This window comes from Typopeltis vanoorti, chromosome 3, assembly GCF_054136105.1.
Source record: "Typopeltis vanoorti isolate ZY-2024b chromosome 3, IOZ_Tvanoo_1.0, whole genome shotgun sequence".
NCBI classification, from domain to species: Eukaryota; Metazoa; Arthropoda; class Arachnida; order Uropygi; family Thelyphonidae; genus Typopeltis; species Typopeltis vanoorti.
Window position 1 is genome coordinate 160,759,102 of NC_143551.1, and position 21,981 is coordinate 160,781,082.

General features: G+C 33.3%; 1 long non-coding RNA gene across 1 annotated transcript in view; it reads right to left on the minus strand.

Annotated features, from left to right (window-relative positions):
- The window catches only part of LOC150108705 (uncharacterized), a 117,949-nt gene extending 96,520 nt beyond the window's left edge, over window positions 1–21,429 (minus strand). Inside the window, exon 1 of the long non-coding RNA XR_016550680.1 lies at window positions 21,085–21,429. This is a non-coding gene — a long non-coding RNA (uncharacterized LOC150108705). The remainder of the gene's footprint in view (window positions 1–21,084) is intronic.
- Between the last annotated feature and the right edge of the window lie 552 nt (window positions 21,430–21,981).

Consider the following 21,981-nt stretch of genomic DNA (forward strand, 5'->3'; position numbering starts at 1 on the left):
CTGACAATATTCTTAGAAAATAATATTTTTGAGTTGTCTATTGTTTGTTTCTTCACAAAAGAAGATTCCAGATAAGCTTTAATTCTTCCATTGTTTTAAGATTTGTTAATATGAATCAACAAACATAAAACTTGGTTTCAACTGCACAACGCTAAAACAAGTCATAAATAAAAGGTAATTATTGTAGTGTGGTGCAGTTGAATTTGTATACCATGTTGTAATTGTTGGCGCTGAGTTTATTTCGATCTCTCCTTTATCTATAGTGAGTGCATTATGGAAGCACTCATTTCAAGGGAGTTAGAAATTATATTAATCACGTGAATAGTATGGTCGGTTGCGAAGACACCCTTTGTTTGGTAAGCGCCTTCGATTCCCGTCTAGAATACAAGAAATGTCTTAAACTTTTCAACTAAATGTGAGTTTTTTGTTCCAGACTTGCTTGATTTTATAAAGCAGATGAATAAGATATTAAAAACACGCATTAACAACTAATCATTACGTTACAACTGATCATTACAGAGATTATGATTACTAAAAGACTAGTTGAGACACATACAAAAAACGAGACAAGTTAAAAAATGTATTATAGTGTGAACATATCTCAGCTAGTAACTTATCGCTACTTAAAATACATTCAAAAATGAAGGACCAACACACTGAATTCCCAAATAAGAAGACACCGTCTGTATTATTAGATTAGATTTTGAGCTTGGCGACATTGGGAAGGGGCAGTTTTTGCCGTGTAAAAATCGAAACATAAGTATTGAGAAGAAGTCATTTTTTCCCATTGAACCCACTTGGATGAAGTTTATAGAAACAGAAACGTATCAGAAAAGAATAGTCTCAAAATATTCAAACATACTGGATTTTGGAAAGCATTACATATTCTCAATTGAATAATACAACTCGCCATTAATCAGCAGTCGTAAAAATAGAATATCAGATGCTCATAGAATACAAAATTTGAAATAGTTTTATATTTTTATTATTGGTCCTTGAATAAAAAATATATTATTAATCTTAAAAAAGTTGTAGTTGTACGTCTTCTTTTTGTTTTTGTTGTGGAATATTTTTTCTTAAAACATGGAAGTTTTCTTGCTACGCTATTAGATGTTTCTGAAAAAGTGTCACAGTAAATATTATTTATTTTTACTTCGAAACAGTCAGTTCAGTTTCTTCAGATGAAAACTAACGAATCTTGTCATATTCTAACATTTTTCTAAGGCACTTTTAGTGTTTTCCCCAGTGCCAACACATAATGGATTACATCAAATACACAATAATATGTCCGAATGGATCACAGCTTCGGGATGATTTCAAAGAAAAAAAATTGAGCACATGTCAACTGTAAAACTTCATGGCGTCAGCTCGTCAAAAGGAGTTGATTCGAAGACGTAGAAAAAGAATGATGTGAAGGATTTAAGCGCATTACTGAAAGATAGATTAAAAAAAGAAACCGGATGATCAACGACTAAAATAAGCTGAAATTGCTAATGTTGAAGCTACTGTTCGCATTTTGACTATACAGAGATGGATGGCAGCTTTTTCCCATGGTTACTGACATATTTTTAACGAAATTTATCATCTCAGACAACGTTTCTGAAGTAATAAAACTTATTAATGGCGGTATGTCACATCTTGCTATGGTCAGCTGTACGAAATTTAAAAATTGGATTTAAAAAAGAAAAAAAAGCGCCATTCCCTGACAGGTTTACTAATTCTATACAGCTACATTAGTTGAAATTTTAATGATCCTATCCCTTCAACTTATTTTTTCCGTGGAGGTGGGGGTGGGGTGTATCCGTCACATGTAATGCTGCAGTGCAAGATGGGGGAGAATGGAACGGAAAGTCCAAAAACGCGAGAATGTGGTGGGGAGAAGAAACTAGGTTCTCGTGTTTATGGAAGTTGTTCCAAACACACTACGAATTACATTATAAGCTTGGCGATTCCATGTAGTTCCAAACCAATATTAACACACAGCAAACTATATTGCTACAAAGTTGTTAATAAACTGTAGTAATGTTATTCATAGAAATTTTATTTGTCCGCGTTATTTTCTTTCTTGTCTCGCACATAGTAGATTACAATACTACTGTACTATTCTACACCTTCTCCTTGTGTATGACTCGGAAAAACTTTCCATCTAAACCTTCTTAAAGCAGTAGCCGAATTATCTATAAGTTCAGATTGCTTACTCCGTTCCACAGCATTAGGATTTCCAACCAAGAGTTTTCGTTCACTGTTAGCATCGTGTCTGTAAGCTACTGCACTTTCCACCTTTTGTTAATCGATGATAGTGTTCCAGATCGATGTTATGCGGCAGAACGTTGACCCCACAATGACACTGTAAACACACTCCAGTTAGAGATCGGGATCAATATAAATGAACTTTGACCATCCTTCTATCGGTCTCGCTGCTACTAACACTCTTTGTGAACGTGTATATATCAGAAGCAACTACTCCCTTCGTAAATCTATCGAGTAGTAGTCTAACGGGATTTTTATCCTCACAAGCAAAACATCAAAAATGCTAATTTGTCGCTCTAAAACCCTACTTAGCAAGGGATGGAACTAATCCCCCTAATAAATGGAATGAAAGTCCTACTATTTATTTTTCTGCATCAAAACATGGATAGTAAATATATCATCATCGTCAATCGGAGACATCATTATAATGAAAACATTCGCATTCTATAAAGATACAATCATTTACCAAATGTCGATTCGATTTCTTCACTGTGATGCTGCGATATTCAAGTAGGGATCACTAGGATTATATACACACACTCGCAACACTAATGGAGCGTGTAGTTGAGCTACGTGATCAGATCCGTAATGCTCTTGTCCCAATAGGCATCTGATGACTGTTTCCATAGTGATAACCTTCGTGCCATTCATTAAATACCGGACTTCCATTTCTCAGCTATAGTTGATAATTAATGACTCTAACCATCAACTAGTACGATGATATGTCAACGTCACAGTCAACAAGCATTATGCAATGTAGCGATAGTGAGTGAGTGGGCTGTACACGCATGAACTGCTCAATGTTTGAACGTTGACAAAAGGCGCAAAACTTACATACCGTTATAAAGCATTAATATTATCGCTGAATTATAGGAACAAAATACGAATGGTACATTATGCTCTGATCCTGATCTAAATAAAATTCGTAAACCTTCAGGTTGAGCATTGATTCCTGGTTCATAGTTTTGAAACTATTGGCCAAAGAGGAAAGCAACCGATGAGTGATAACATTTTTCTGCCTTTGTAATCTAACAGTAGTAAAGTTGGCTTCTCATTCGTGTTAGATGTTTCCTCATTTTGTAAAAATAAGATGCAATTTTGGTGCTGGAAACTATCTGGCAATAATTAGGCGTGCCGGCGGAAGTATCCTCGAGCTCGAGTACTCGCGCACCCAATCCCCCCCCCCCCCCACACACACACATACATAGAGAGAGAGAGAGAGAGAGAGAGAGAGAGATCAACAAATTAGAGTAGCAAATTTTGCTCTACTTGATGTGTAATGCAATTATTCATCGATGACGTGACGAATCCAATTCTAAAAAATAACTTAATTTGTACCTGTTCACCGGCAAAATACGAGGTTGGTCTGAAACGTTCTCGGCTTCTACCATAGATGGCAACACTAGGGGCAATATTTTTTTTCTAAGTTAGTACATTTGTCATAAGCATCCATGTGAAACTGGCTGAAGCAAAAGTATTGTCTGTATCCCTTGAAATGGATAAAATTGAGTATCGTGCGGCTATAGTATTCTTTGTAAAAGAAGGGTTAACGCCAAACGAAATTCATTCGACGTTCAGAAAAGTTTAAGGGCACTCTTCTCCTTCGTTTTCGACAATTAAGAAATGGGCTGCCGAATTTAAAACGTGGCCGTACCAGCCTTGAAGATGATCCACGTGAAGGACGTCCAAAAAGTGTAACAACCCCAGAAATCATTGATCAAGTGTACGATATGGTATTGGATGACCGGCGAGTCAAAGTGCGTGAAATTGCTCAGACTATAGGCATTTCCAAAGAACGTGTGGGATATATTTTGCATGAAGAATTGAAAATGAAAAAGCTTTGCGCAAGATGGGTGCCGCGCAAATCAAAAACGCACTCGCAAGAAAATCTCTGAGAAAAATGGTGGTCAGCGTTTTTCTTCGAATCAAAAGGTGATTTCAGCTGTAGAGGGGTATTTTGCAGATCTTACTGTGAACCACTATAGGGACGGGATAATGGCACTGGAGCATCGCTGGAATAAATGAATTAGTCTTAAGGGAGATTATGTTGAAAAATAAAAATTATTTATTACTATTGATGAGACTTGGATTCACCATTACACACCAGAATCCAAACAGCAGTCAATTATTATTAGTTTTATTATTTCCAAAACTAAAACTCTTCATCGCTGGTCAGCGTTTTTCTTCGAATCAAGAGGTGATTACGGCTGTAGAGGGGTATTTTGCAGGTCTTACAGATAAGCAATACAGGAAAGGGATAATGGCGCTGGAGCATCTCTGGGATAAATGTATTAGTCTTAAGGGAGATTATGTTGAAAACTAAAAATAATTTTGAAATTTTAAATTCGTTTTTTCATTGTTAGGCTGAGAACATTTCAGTCCACCATCGTAGTTCATTCTACTTAACACGTCATCAGGAAGATAGGATTACATGAATTCTCAGATTACATTAATTAAAGCAAATTAAAACAAATCACAGTGTTTATCTATAGACAATTATAGGAATTAAACTAAAATAAATATTTGGAGAACCTTTCAGTAAGTCGCAACAGCGTATTTTAGAAAAAGTTTAATTTGAATCCCATCTAGGAGGCTGAGAGAACTCTAAGAGATTTTTAACTGAATGTGAGTTAGCAGGTTTCATATAGAAATAGTCGAATTCTTCCTCGCGGAAAGTGACATCCCAAATTCCTCTAATACTCCAATACATTTCCAAGGAGTTTGGAAAATTCTCTAAGCATACAATTAATTACGTTAAGAAAGCTGAATCAGGGTGAACAAAACATATTTTTAAAAATTAATGGTATTTTGTGCCCTCGAGTTTGTGCCCTTGAGGAAATTTGTTCTTGTTTAAAATAACAAACGAGAATGGTAATGGACAAATACTTAATAAAGACGATAATCCGATTATGTTGCACGAATACATCTCTTTATACCATATAAAACGCTTACCGGGTATTAAATAATAATAATAAAACTGAAAGCATTTTTTCTTGGAAAAAGGATATAAGAATTTTTTTCCATTTATTTTTTCAGATTTTGACAAAAAAATTAAACGAAATTCTACATATTTAAATCCTTATGTCATTAAAAGCATTTCACAGTTTTGTTCTGAGGTTAAGACTGAGAATAAAACAACAACAAAAAATACATATATATAACGTACAATCAGTTCCCTTCTTTTTGCCAATGGCCTTCAACGGATAAATAATAATGATTCTAATTCTTTCTATTATCTTTGATGAAGAAATGACTTTGGAATTGTTAGCAACATTAGACGAATTTTTATTTTTGCTCTTAATTATTCAAATGCACTTATTCCTTCTTTTAGTAAGATTGAGAAACAGTTTCTGACTTTTTCCTTGTGAACCGCTAATAATTGGTATATTAAACATGCCTTTCTGAATTAGCAAATAACCTTCGAATATCAGAAATAGTTGTAGCTAACACTAGTGTATCTGAGTAGCATAAGTAGTTACATTCCAGACAAAAAAAAAGTTCAAAATAGGTAACAAATAAATAGTTAAAGACAGAAATGAATTCTAGTAACTAGCAATCGCATATCAAACACTAATCGCATAGTGTATACCGTATATTTCGTTATAATAATAATTTTTTAAATAATAATAAATAATAATAATAATAATACTTTATTTTTGTCTCTGATAAATTGTTTACATATGATATAGAATTAAAGCAATGATACTACATTTTCTTTCATGTGATTCAGGAGCAATTTCTAATGATAATTTGCATAATGTGCAATGCTATAACAGGATAATTCTTGTGTTATTAGTTACAACATTGCAATGTAAAATTGTAACATTGCATGTTAAAATGTAAAGGTTTTTTTTTCTAAGTTTGACAAAATATGATCGTATATATACATAATATAATCATTCATATGAATAATATATTAATATGTTTAATTTCAATATTTTTGTTAACTGTAATAACATTTTGTTTGTCATAATACAGTGTATTTACATATATACAATAAAGTGTACTATTACAATTTCTGTTCTGTACAAAATGTAGAGTACAGTGATTTTTTATACAGCCTATATACATATACACAATTAATAATAATAATAATAGTAAAATAATAATAATAATAAGTATAACACATATTTAAATAAATTCACAATTTCTAGTGAATTTATTTAGTGAATGATGATTGAGAATGCACAGCCATCCCAAGTGACCTATTTGACTTTAAAATGCTAACTTTAAAACAAGAAAGGGTAATCAAATCGATTTCACTCGACGTGAACCAGTAATAATGATTTTAGAATAATTAACATAACATAATATATAACAATAATTTAGAATGAGAATAATTTTAGTCAGCATTCATCCACTTCCTAAGTCATCTGTTTCTCTTTGAAAAACAGAACTACAAGAATGAAAAGCGATTTTTGTGGAGAAAACTAATTTGTGACGTCGAAGATTTGAAATCTTGGGGTGTTTGCAACTGACTACTTCAATTTCATGATTTCCAAATAAGTTTCACAAAGTTTTATTTTTTTTCACCATTCCTACAGAGTACAACTCATCACAAGATGAGGATGAGATGTTCTACAATTAAATTCTTCCTTATTCACATTTAAAGATGTGCAAATACTTTTTTAAATACTGTACCGTTGATATGTTTAAATCCTCAAGAATGTAATCTTCAAACTTTCAAAATAAACGTATTTTCAGTATACGCTCTGAACATATGAGAGATTACTAGCTTCCAAAAGATTACAGTGTAATATATGAAGTGAAACACGTAAAATTTTAATATTCTAATTTTTTATAAATATTTCAAGTATCTTTTAGATATAACTGTAGATGTTCATCTAACTAGTCGAAATTCAAACCTGTTTTTGAGGTTTAAAATGTAATCAAGGTATCATCAGTATTGATGATGATGCGTATTTCGAAGCTATTAAACTATCAATAATTATAAAGAGGCATTAGGCTCTTTTCATAAATATAAGTGAATGAACTTTCATTTTAACTTGTGAATGAACTTATATTTTAATATAAGTCATCAGTACAATACAGAAATATGTACTGTATTGTACTGATGACTTGAGTTTTTCTAGATGTTATTCACATGCAGATCTCAGTATTTTATTCTAATCATTCTATATAATTTTGAAATCATACCGATGATTTCCTGTTAACTTTTTTTTCTAAAATCCATTAAGCTTCCGTGAAGCTTCACCGCATTTGTACACATTGTTATTGGCGAAGTAGAACTTGGTTTTAAATCCTTTAACAGGATATCTTCTTCGTAGCATTATGAACGATGGAGTTCCATTATTATTTTTTAATGTAAAGACCCACATCCACACGCATGAAGATAAACGTAGAAAAGTTCACTAATTCAGTATTATTAATGATGAGATCTCTGTATGGTTACAAGTTTTCACAAGAACCTCCCCTTAACAGGAAGACCTTTGTTAGTTACTTACAATTAACGAGCAACATTAATTAGGAATTTTCATTGCCAGTGTCACATCTTTGAGCGAAAATATGTGGTGTGAAGAGGCACCGCACTCGATTCATGGCGAGATAAGCTCATAATTAACAATGAACACGTGCAGAAAAAGCTTATCTTCCATTACAATTTCCTGTTCTAAATAGCTTATTGATTTAATAAATATCAATTTCATGAGATGGAGCTTCGACATTACTCCATTTGCTAGCCTTGTTCAGACAAGGAGTGTTACTTTACTGGCTGTGTGTGTGTTCTCCTCCTCCTCCAAGTCCGTGTAAACTCCGTCCGAGAATGGAATTATGAATGGGATCATCAAATCTGATGATCCCATTAGGCAGCGAAATTACCTGAGTGGATTATTCTGTCTTCGTTCATCAGCGGTTAGCAAGAGGATAGTAGACAGCACTAGCGTGCACAATTAGTGATGAGGTTTAACAGTCTTCAACTGCAACCACCGCCTTCGATAAACATTCGAGATAATAAAATTGTTATCCCCTTCCTACTATGATTCGTTGCAAGAATTCTGACTATTTCGTAACAGTCTCACACTTTGTTTTAGCGTATGCAGTCCCTGTATGTCCTAAATTTTCTCCGCTTACTTAAATTATTTTAAGTAACATGATTCATTGCAGTCTTAAGGTTGAATAACATATTACTTTATGAAACATTAACTGTGAAATAACAATAAAAATTGTTACTTCACATTTACTAACAAACACACCAGTATTACTTGACTAGAAATTATGGAAATTAAGCATTTCTGGCTATTCCTCATATTTCTGTCTTCCTCATAACGAAAGAGGTCCTAGCTTGCAAATATTCTGTAGAAATTAGTCTCTGTTAATTCTACTTTCCTGAGATCTTCATCTGTATGATTTTTATTAAGACTGCTAAGTGAGAACATAAATATTCATTACCTTTGTTGTTTCTGTTTTGAACAGTCGTTTATGTTTATGCTGCAAATGAGCAATTCTAAGAGACATTTGCTGATTCACAAACCATTAAATGGGTTTGTGAATAAAGCTGTGAATGCTCTTATGATTTCAGTTGAAGAATTTATAATAACCCAAAAAAATCAGCATAAAATCTAGAGGTCATGATGAAATTAGCATTCTGATGTTGGCAGTGTAATGAACAGTTTTTCAACATGGATTTTGTCTTCCAACAAGGCAATGTTGTGTTGAAAAACAAGGGCCTTGAAATCCTTCAAATTTTCCTGTCTCGATATATATCCCTATCTTCCTATCTCCCTTGGTATTGTCTACTCAAGTTCAGGTTAGTTGATCACAGGTAACTGTCTCCTGCAGTGACTCTTCATAATAGGATTTCTTAAGAATAAAATTCTTAAGAAATCACTATGCACTTAATAGACGTGAAATCTCATCACCAGGAAGAAGCATTGGAAATACTACTGCATGAATTAGACACCTAGAGATGAGAAGTGATTAGACTCTGTGAAACCAGATTAACTGGAAAAGGAGAATTTCACCATGCAGAGTACAAAATGTTAACTTCAAGAAGAGAGGACAACAAACATCAAGACGGAGTAGCACTTATATTAAAATCAAAGGTTCAAAACTCTCTATTGTCTTACAATCCTATCTCGCCTAGGATAATTAAAGCAAGATTTAAAACATTAATCGGATCACTGACTATTATTCAAGTATACTCACCAACTTCGACATCATCAGAAGAAGACATTGAGGAATTCTATGCAGATTTGCAAAAACGCATTACAGCAGATATCAAGTCAAGATCTCCTAATTGTAATGGGGGACTTAAACGCAAACGTAGGCAAAGACTGGGATACCTGGCCAAGAGTAATCGGACAGTTTGGTTTGTAGAATGCAATGAACGTGTCGAAAGACTGCTGAACTTATGCTCAAATAATAAACTAACAATAACCATCACTCTCTTTAAACGACCAACCCCCCCCCTAAAAATGGACATGGATATCACCAGACAGACAAACAAGCCAAGAATATGATAGACTATATTATTGTAAAAAAAAGATGGAAATCAAGTATCCTATATTGCAGATCTTTTGCTGCAGACTGTGGATCAGATAAGCTAGTATTAGCAAACCTAAGAATAAAGTTAAAATCTGAAAGTACTTTTAGAGTCAAAAGGAGACTGAATGTAAAAAAAAAAAAACTACAAGACAACAATACTCTAAGAAAATATCAACTAGAACTAGATAAAAACCTGAAGGAACTACCAAAACAGAATATAAACATCGAAGAACATTGGTGCAAATTAAAGGAAATAATATTAAAATCGGCAGAAAATACAATAGACTACACTGAAAAAGGAAGTAAAAAGGATTGGATCTCGAATGAAGTAAAAAGGTTAAGCGATCGAAGAAAAAGCATGAAATTAAAACAGAACTATAACAGAAATGAATATAACAGATTAACCAGAGAAATTAGAAAACCAGTTAAAAGAGACAAGAATAACTGGTTAGTTATTCTTGTCTCTTTAAGTAAAATTACTCTTTAAGTAAAATTACCTCCATAGATTATACAGGTAACCCTCTTATAACGCGGTACTTATACAACGCGGTTTCGATATAACGCAGTCTACTTATCACCCTTTAGCACGCATGAACGTCAATTGTTTATCGTATAAAGTGTTTATTGTTGAAAATTGTCTTCGTTTCTGCCAGGAAAGCACATTAAAAATCATAAGTATGTTAATCTCAAGCTGAGCATTTTATTTCCTGGTGCGTTGCATACCATATTAATGCTTTTTTAAGTAAAAAATTTATTTTGATATTAATGGCCACTTAGATAGCTTTTGCGATATGGTTGAAAACGAAATTTATGAATTAATTGATTGGGAAATAGATTTAAATGAGAAAGAACTGGTACAATTAATAGATGACATCGAACTAAATGGCAGGGAAAGTTCTTTCGAAGATTCTGATTGTGATGAATCCGTTAAGAATTCAGTTTAAAGAAATTAGCAGAAGAATTGGACTTAGCAAGAAAGTTAGGAAGTTATTTTACGGATAATGATTCTTCAATGGAGCGCTCCGGAAAATTCACGAGACAATTGCATATTTCTTTAGCTCCATATTATGAACTTAATAAAAAAACTGCAGCATAGTGGTAAGCAAGGTCTTATTACTGACTTCTTGATAACTAAACTAGTCGAAGTACGCAATGATGCACATAATGCATAAATGTTTCGCCTAAAACATTTATGCGTTACTCGCATGTGCAATGAAGTTTTCGTACTATTTGTAATTTTTATAAATTTATACTATGCATTTGTTTCATAGTTTATATGTTTTTTTAACTTACACGAATTACCTGAATTAAATAAAAATATTTTTGTTGGATATATCACTGTTGTTTATATAATTTTAAAAAATTAAAAAAAAAAACGATTTCGGAACATAACCCTACTTTTTCTATGTGACCTGAGTCTCGCAAAAAGCGATTTATATAACGCGAGATTTCTATGGAACCTAACATCCGCGTTATAGGAGGGTTACCCTTATAAACAAATAGACCAAATTAGCAAGACACGGACAACAAAAATGATAATGATCAAAAACAAAGAATGACAACTAATTGAAAGTAAAACAAAACGAATGGCCAGATGGGAAGAATACTTTAGAAACTTATATAATAAAAACAGCTCTGGATATTATTATTCCAGCCACTGAAATGGAAGAGGAAACAAATATCTTTACTAAAGAAATAATAGCACACAGCAGATAAACTTAAAACTAGGAAAGCACCTGGTATTGATCAAATACATGTAGAATTCTTAAAAGCAGGAAAGGAACGATTTTTGGAACCATTAAAAACATTATTTGAAAGTATCTACAAAATGAAGCAATACCTACTGATTGGACCAAATCAGTTATAACTCCTATATACAAAAAAGGAGATAAAACGAATGCAATAATTACAGAGGCATTAGCCTCCTCAGAATTCCAAGTACTTGGAAACTCCAAAAACAAATTAAGCCATATATAGAACTAGCATTAGGAGAAGAACAAGCAGGATTCAGACTAGGACGAAGCACAATTAATCAACTATTCACCTTAAGACAGCTAATAGAAAAGACGCCAGAGTACAAAGTTGCTATATAAATTTCATAGACTATCTTCAGGCATTTGATTCAATCCATAGAAGAGAACTATGGAAAACTATGAAAAAATTTGGAATTCTCTACCATAAGAATAATAAATAATCTATACGAGAAATCTGAAAGTGCAGTACGAGTGGAGGACGCTTTAACCAACTGGTTCCACACAGACAGAGGAGTAAGACAGGGGTGCAATCTTTCACCAGACCCGTTCAATCTTACACTGGAAGAAGCAACCGGTAAGGCCTTAAACAAAGAAGATTCTGGAATCAAAATATATGGGAAAATATATCAAATTTAAAATTTGCAGACGACATTGTATTACTTGCGAGCACGGAAGATCTACAACGAATTTCTGATAAAAAAAGGAAGAATGTATAAAATTTGGATTAAACATAAATATAGACAAAACAAAAATTATGCAAATAGAAAAACGAAACACCAATCTGAAAATGAAATTGATAGTAAGAATCTAGAGCAGGTGGAAAACTTCACCTACCTTGGAGGAGTAATTGAGTACAATGGTGAAGTTACAAAAGATATAAACAGTCGAATCAGTCAAGCATCCCAAAAATTTGGACGACTTAATAAAATATGGAAATCAAGAGACATCAAGCAAGTAACAAAAGTAAGAATCTATGGGACAATGGTCCTTTTAATACTCCTCTATGGAAGTGAACGCTGTAATCTCAAAAAGGCTGAAGAGTAAAAATTATTAACTACTGAAATGTGTTGGCTAAGAAGATTACTTAGAGTATCTCTACTGAATAGACTAAGAAACAAAGACATAAGGAAATGATTGAAACAAGAAATAACAATAATAGACAAAATTCAAGAAAGAAGACTGTAATGGTTTGGCCATGTGACCAGAATGGGAACAGAAAGATTACCAACTAAAGTCCATAATACAACGATGGGAGGTAAAAAATCTTGGATTTTTTACCTTTCATCGGCGTTCCAGAATTAGATGGATAGACAAAATAAAAGAGGATCTGAAAACCAAATCACAACAAGCGACACCAAACTGTACAGAATTGTTCGGTCTCTCCAAGGACAGACAGAAGTGGAAGAGTTCATTCGGCCTCATCATCATCCACATAGATGATGGAAGAGAGAATAAGAAGAACAAACATGAAGAGTATTTATATGGAAAATGCTAAAAAATGCCCACAACCTTGCAATTGACTTTAAGAAAACTGTCACCAGTGAATGGAAGATTTTTTAAAGTCTAGAAGATAAAAAAAATGCAAGTATTATCCGTACGAGATTTTTTTCCCTTGAACATTATTACACACTAGAAGATATGGCCATTATGAATGAACAAGCTAAACCCTATTCCTATTTATCTGTTTACATTTCTAGCAAGATAAGATAATCTGATGATAATAGAATGATAGAAATAGTGAATTCTCTCTTACTTGTTATTTCTGTTAAACACGAAGAAACCTGAAAATTTCAATTTAAATAAATTCATTTACCTACGCCTTTATAATAATTTTTAGATTTTGATCATTTGATGGTTTAACACATCTGCTGATGCCTTTGAAAATGCCTTAATGCCTTTAAATTCTGTAATTTTCTATTAAGTATTAAATTCTGTAATTTTATATTTCTATTAATATAATCAAAAATAATTTTCTATTATTTTTAATTATATTTTGTCTTATTATTTTTGTAAAATTTTCAGAATATAAAATTAAGACACGAGGTTCTAAAAAGTACCCAGTAAAATTTTGAAATAATTGTGATAAATTTCTAAATAAGCAGGTTCAGAACAGAAGTTCATAATTCCAATTATATATAAATAAAAATAGAGAATGAAACATCCTTAGCGTTAGATATGTTATCGTTCCCTCTAAAAGTGTTTTCATAAAAAGGATTTGTGCTAAAAAGAAACCAAAGGTTCATCTACAATATTCTCACTATAAACAAAGGCAAGATTTCATCATTAGTTCACATCAATAACGTGAAAGATGTGTAATTCTATCCCAATGAAGGAAAACCAAAGTCGGAAATGAACTGAAACCATACATAACTCCTTTTTAAACATGACAGTAAAAGAAAAAGTGGAATCAGAACAGGAGTTGTGTCACTTTTATCAAACATTTCTAACATGATAAGAAGGAAGTTAATTTAATTATATGAATCAGGTGCATGCGATCACTTTATTTGTACTCTGAGCTTTAGTTGCTTTAGATTATTTGGAAAGAAAATAATTTCCATCCTTTGAAAAAAAAAAAAGAAAATACATTCCATCCTTTAGAATGTATTACAGCCAAAGGTCATCAGAATATTAAAATATTAGATATTTATAAAACAAATATTAAGTTTTAATTAAAGCGAATTTTCTGAAGCAATATAAATATTGCTTCAGAAAATTCGAAGAATCAGACGTCCATGAAACCTATACAATGAATAATCGCCAAAATGATTTCTATTTGTATAACCATGAACAAATTGAGAAAGGAGACTTTTAATTACGCACTTAAAAGGCACAAAACATCTTAACTTATACAGAAATCTAAGATTAGTGTACTAAATTACTGTGACGAGCTGTGAACGGTGACATACTTCCAAACCAGTGTGCCTTCGTCTTCCTCCCAACTAAACATTTCCTCTTTGATTTCTCTGCATCAGCTGTAAAGTGCATTACAGAAACAAAGAAACTTCCGCGTGCATGGAAAGGAATAAGGAAAAACACGTCTAGAGAGGTTTATTTAATCAAATGCCAAGTGGAGTAGGACGTAGCTCTGATTAGTTTCATGTCACAGGTAATGAAGGTAATTTGTTTCGAAGCTGGATGTTATGTGCAAGTACTCGGAGAGTCTTTGGAGAACTAAAAATATCTGATTCAAAAAAAGAACAAAAAAAAACGGAATAAGAAAGAAAAGTACGTCGTGACACAAGAAATGCTGATGGAAACATGATCTTTTCAAAAAAAAATAAGAATTTGTAGTCTGCATTTTTAGTAATTTCTAATAAAATTGTTATCGCCAGATATGTTTCTTCGGCCTCTCAAATGTGCACTGAAGCACTTTTTGGAGCAATTTAGTTCAGTTATTTTCTTTAATGAAGTTAATCAGCCTGGTTGGTTTCAAATTTAAGGATTAGTAAAGCATAGTAATGATATTTTGAGAGTATAAAAATTTGAGATGTTGATAAATCCAAGTGCTCCTCATCTTATTTTACAGAATATTATCACTGAACCGAACAACTAAGCTAATTAAGTAAAAACCTGCGCCTTTTTTCTTACCTTCAGAAATTTCGTAGCATTATAGCTTGAGAGTTACGAAAAATATTTTGAAAAATAAAAGGAAGGATTGACATTGTAAAATAAATGGTTAACACAGACAATCTCCAAAGTGCACGATTTCTTACTGTTCAGATTCATCCATTTCATAGAATGACTTTAAACAGGCTTAGTAATAGTATTATGTAATGTAATGTAATGTTAGGACTTCCGTACCTTAGGCGATATCGAAAAGCCCTTGTTTGAAAAGACCTAGATTCGAATCCCCTCTGGGCCTCGAAGAACGTTTATCAGGACTTTTCAACTGAGGGTGATTTAGCCGGTCTCATACAGAGACGGGAGGATTTTGTCTCCCTGGAAACTCGTTTTGTTCATCCTACAGTGAAAACTGGCCACGTGATCACATATACATATATATGCAAACATAAAATACTTTCCCTCAGTGGCATGCGGAAGAGTCATGACAAGCAAGGCGGCTACATTAAATTGTCTGAAACTCCTAATTAGAGGACTCAGTCCGTCTTGGACAGACAAAAATTGGATGGTGATGGATGGGATGTAGTGCTTTCGGCTTTTGTATTTTAAGAAAACATGATAATGGGGCATCATTCATTACAGCGATTGGATGCATGCCATTAAAGCACGTTTCTTAATTTCAAATATGATAGCGTATATCTAATAACTCCACAACTATTTTGTGTTAGATTTCATCTTTTTATTTCTTGTTTACACGTTTCGATGAGAATATCCCTCACGTTCTGGAATGTGTTTTTCCTTTGTTTTTATTCTCGGTGAGTTACTCCTGGCTTTTATATTTCTTTCGCATTTTTACATACAACGAAACTTATCTAGAGTTTGCTAATATTCACGGAAGAAAGCTTTTTTTGCCGATAGGTATATTAAAAAAGGTGCATTCGATGAATAACAAATTGAAACTTTTTCTTAAGGATAACGGAAGATTCTGTGTGCTGTTTTCAACACCAACGGTTAACAACTCGGCGCAGCAAAGATAACACAGAGCACGGCATTTCACTTGGCCTAAGGGCAGCATTCAAGACCGATGACGGGTGATGCAGCTAACTTGACAACGAAACCATTTTCTACTTCTCTAGGAATCTAAAGAAGTATGTGAGTTCTCTCTCTCTCTCTCTCTCTCTCTCTCTCTCTCTCTCTCTCTCTCTCTCTCTCTCCCCCTCCCTCTCTGTATCCTAGCTGAAACAATACTTGTCGCGTTTCTGTAAATTTTAAATTAACTAGAAAGTCCTCAATTTTTCATCGACGCTTAACTTTTGAAGGTACGTTTCCTTAAGAAAATTTAATTTCTATTTGTGTTTCCCTTTGCTGTACAAACATAATTTACGTGAGTAAGTAGGCCGTTCATGTCTTTGAAGGCCACTAATTTCACTTTATGCTGTCCAACCCATATGATGTGAAATTGCAGAAACTCTCCATTAATATTCAATAACGCAGTAATCAGACGTTAACGCTACTTGATATGAAATTACAATATTTGGCGAGTTCAAAGGAACAGATAATTACGCTGGCTTGCAAATCATTGTTCTTCACTCTCCTGATCGACACCCATTCTCTTCCTTCCTGTCTCCGAAAAGTAATTTTCTCCGCACAGCTTCTCCGTTTACCGCCAGAGATCGGAGTTCCCCTGATGGCAACTACTTGTCTGAAATTTCATCTTCTGCAGCTAATGTCTCCTTCTTTGAATGGTTACTGCGATGAGAGGAGAGTAATCAACCCTATAATTACTGGTTGTTACGAATCAAGTCTCCAAACTTAACCATTAATGTATAATAGCGGAATTTTGCTAATTATCTCATTACGGATGAAATTAGAAATCGTAATTTATTCCTCTCCTTGGGACATCGTGTCACATGACACTGTAATAAACTGTGACGTATTGCATCTAATTCTCTTTCGCTTCTAATTATTAGCAGTGTTGACACAGTATTCACGAGAATCCATGGATCTATTTTCTAAACAAATATCATTGATATTATAGAATACATGGGTGTTTGCTAAATATCGTAAATGTCACAAATGTTATTAATCCTCCATGCATAATATTTTATGGTGTTTGTTAATTCCACATTGTTGAATAGATGCAAAAATCATATTGTTTTAGCTGTTTTAGGTTTTCCCTGTTTGCAAAGCAGTCTACTGGAATGGTGCCAGTTATTATAGCAACTTTGGCAGTTCAAACCGATTACAAAAATTTGAACTTTACTCAGTATGATATTTACTGATGATTGTTTTCCTCCACTAAATTCTTTGCTTCAAGAATAAGAACTAATATATACTTTATATATATATAATCTTATCGAAAAATGCAACTGTGTAAAAACAGACAATGGAGAAATCTCTTTGTGTTTCAGCTGATGTGAAATAAAGTCAACAGCTTTCTAATAGAAAGATACACGTTAACCTCTCCCTACAATGACTGCTTTCCCTTATTGTTGATCTGAACATCACTGAGTTTTTCCAGCTGCAGGATTTGTACGTTATCGACCAAGACACTTGACATGTCGAGAGGAGATTCTCCTGTCTAGTACAGATGCAATAAAGACAAGCAATAAAAGTCACTCGCTCTGTTAGTATTGGGCTTAACGATCAATGTTCTGGCGACTGTTCCATCGCACTTCACTGAAGAGTAGTAATGTTGCTTTTGACATGAGTTCTTTGCGGATTTTTGTTACCACACAATAGCCTATCCACGTCTTCTTTGTTCACAGAAATACGTTGAGTAACGTTGTAGAATTATTTCGATAATAAAAAGAGACAGTATAAGCAGTCGATATGTACTCATATCAAATCAGAATCCAGCGTTACTTTTAACTTTTATAAGTTATTTTCCGCGAAAGATGTGTAGATGCTGATTTAAGCAGGACATAATTCGGAAACAAAATAGATATGATTGAACGATACATTTAAATTTCACTTCTTCGTACGTTCATTTGCTCGTAATGAAGACGAAAAAATTAATAAACCGTTTATCATATCATTAGTGGAAAGAATCATTCTAAGAATAAATCATTCTAAGAGCGGTTATGAAAAAACTCGACATAAGGACAAAAACGGGCTTAAAATAACTCAAGAAAAACATATAAATACTCGATAACAATATGCATCCACAGTACACTTTGCTAAGGAGATTTTATTCTTAACTACTGCAAGAATTACATCGTACCTTAACCCAACTGTTCATTAGCCTTTCTAAGACCTGCACACGCACCTTTTCTTAAAGCAAACATTACTTGACAAATCGCAAAGTATTTTAATACTCAGCACTGTTTGCATGAGATGATTTAGTAGCAGCAAATCCACTGCTCTCTCTCTCTCTCTCTCTCTCTCTCTCTCTCTCTCTCAATCTGCATTAAGCATATGCACACGTACCTAATGAAGCAAATGCACAGTTTCTCATATGCATACGTAAAACAGAAATTTGCATCTCATTTTCTAGCTACGATAAGCTAACCACTCATGCTTTAAAGAGATAGTCCCATTATGTTTGCCTGCGGGTTTTTTTTCAATATATTTATTGGTTCCACTTTTAATACTTCCATTATTACATCTGGCTTTATCACTCTTCGTTTCCTGTACAGGCATTCTGGTCTTTTTTTTTAGAGAAAGTTTTTTAATGATACCTAATGTAGCTTTTCCTCCCAACTGTAATCGAATTATATTTACATCTGTTCTGACATAAATACATCCCAACGAGGTGTTTGCAATCCACACAATTACACAGCTCAGTGGATTTGTTCTTCATTTCCAGCGTCTTAATATCCGCATTAAGTGGTCGTACAATACCCAGAATTCCCTGAAGTATTAGCATAATTAAGCACACGGTAAACTGACCCATTAGTGGCAGATGTAATATCTCTCTTCGCTTAATGAGCTGACGTTATAATCTAAGCACGAAACATTCGCATAATTGCAGCTGCACAATGTGAAAGATCGAAGTTTGCTACTTTTCGAGAATATTTCTCCTCTCTCTCTCTCTCTCTCTCAGTGAGCTACTCGTCGCTGTCTAATTAAACAGTCATCATGTGCATCACATTTTAATGCCAGATCGGAGTTTAAGTTAAGGGTGTTACGTGCCAGAATTTTCACATAACCAGTGTTGATATTTAAAGATCGTTTTCTTCACAGAAATACATTAAGAAAAAATGTTTTACGAATATGTCGTCAAAAATATTCTTTTATAAGTTTCCTGTAGATTATTGTTTAGATATCCTGATAGAAAACTATATTGCTAGAAGAGGAATTAGATTAAGACTAAGAAGAACGGATCAGTTTCGCTTAAACCTGCTGTTAGCTAAGTGAAAAACACTCGTCAATTAATTATTAATGTTCTCGAGAATTAAGATGCATCTCGCCTTTTTTACTTAAGCTAAAGGTTCCGTAATCCTATAGCTTCATTGTAGTTATTGTATGGAGCCGAGTCAGTAGAAGAAAGACCTCTATAGATATTCATTTCTGTTCACCGTCAAGAGAAACGTTTTTCTAGGCATTTTTAAAATGATTCATCGACCCTTGGAGACAGATAGCATCTTTTTCCTTCTGAATAATTTCAAGTTTTTAGGAATGCTCTCAACCTCGGCTGTAATGAGAGGCAGTGGATCTTCCATAAAATTAATCAAATTTTCTCAAAATTATAGTTAAAAAAGCCAGCATGAGCAGATCGTGGACGTTAGGACCCGTACTATCAAAGGTTAATAGTTTTATAATGTTCTTCGTATTATTATAATTCCTTCCCTCCTTTTTTACCTTGCGGTGTCGAGGATTTTTCTACGTTTAACCTCTACCTTATCGAGTATAAGGTGTTCAGACTTAAGCCTCATAGTTTTATAATACTATTAATAAATTTCTTCGCTGTAGCGTACTTGATAACGATGACACTCGTGTTGGAAGAAGCCCTATTCTAATTACTTCTAACCGATATTTTATGCATGTAAGATGGTTTCTTCACTTGCAAACAGCGAGAAGTCGATCAGAAAGGTTTCTTACGAAATTGTCAGGTCGACCTCTCGCTCTTTTACAAGGAATATGGAATAACCTCCTTGACACAGATAGCATTAATTAGATTTATATGAAGTCATATAAATGTTGAATATAAACAACTTTAGTGTTAAATTCTTCTCCTTAGAATAATTCAATGGTATAGTGAAGCAAGCTACTACTCATTTGTATATAACTATAGAATAACACGCATGCCACTGTAAATAACGTTTATATTATATACGTATTTCGTCTTATGTATCAAAATGATCGAACCACAATAGGAATTGAATTTAAAAAAAAAAAACAGTAGCGCGCATGCTTGAATTGAAATCCCTCTACGTATACAGTCGTATGTTCATGGATTAAAACTATTAATTTTAAAATACAGTAGATAATTATTAATGCAATTGAGGATAACAACTTTCCAAACTTTTGGAATAGTGAGGCAGTCGTTCCGATTAAAATTAGGTCTATGAAGTAAGGCTTCAGCACTTTCTTTATATAAACGTTCATATTTATATAAGTAGCAGCGTAGCTTTTTGTCATTGGATCCTGTGGTTTGAGGTTTCAATTCCATGTTGTGTAAGCGTAAATTTGTGTCTACTACTATTAGAATGACAAAAACAGTCTACTACTACTATTAGTACTATGACTCAGAAGAAATTGAGGTCCAACAAACAATATTCTAGTTTCGTCTTTAAGTTAGCATTTCTTAACCAAAACTTACATTGGATGCTTCTCCCGTGATTCCAGATAAGACTATACCCAATACTATTAGCTAAAAACGAACACAAAAAAAAAAATAATAATAATAATAATAATGTTAGTAAAATGAATATTAATAATGTATATGGTTATTCTACGTTTGTAAACAAATATAAAAATAATTTTAGAAATAGAAAGAATAATAATTAATATCAAAAACTCCGATATGAAACTCTGATTATTATACGAAACTTAAAAGCATTCGATAGCATACCATATTCAGCTTTAGAATGAGTCCGCTGTTAATGTTTTTCTGTCAATAATGGATTTATTGTCTTCTTTGGTAGGTAGATGCAATTAACAGATATAATACTGGCTACACAGCTTTAGTTGCTTTACCCATAAAACTCCGATACACCCACAGCCATCCTTTATTTGAAAAGTCCTGGGTTTAAATCCGTCTGGCATCAGAAAGCTTTTATAAGGATTTTTGAACTAAAGGAGATTATTAGCAGGGGTCTCATACGTCGTTGGTGGATTTTCTAGAGTTTTTCTTCCAATAACTCGGGTTTTTCATTCACCACAACAGCCCAAGCGGTCAGAAGAACATACATAATTAACAGGTGTGGAATATTGTTATCACAGTCTTATTACCTGAAGCCATAATGACACACTCAGTTTTTGGTCTGCAACAATATCAAATCTTTTGTTTTATTGGAACAAACATTCTAAATATGATAGATAGTGAAGCATTCCTTTCTATATTGTTTGTGTGTATGCATGAAAATAACTTTTATGTAAAATGCGAATGCAACCATGCAATCTCTATGATGATCACTGAAATCATTTTAAGACTGCATACTATCGTTAACAAGCTCTCCCAATAACATCAACAGTGCATAAAATAAACAGACTTAAACTAATCACTGAGCTCGCAAGCAGATATCTTCAAGTGCGTAATATTTGAATTCGTTTAAAAAAATGAAATCGATTAAAGTAATCTCAACGCTAATACAAGAATGACAACAAGATGGATGTTTGCATAAGTCGTTTTACTAATATCAGTTTTGATAGTAAAGCTTTGAAAACGAGAAATAAAAATTGAAACCACAGGGGGGGGGGGGTTCTTAATACGTCTGCAGTATACAAAAACACTACTTCAGAAAGGTAT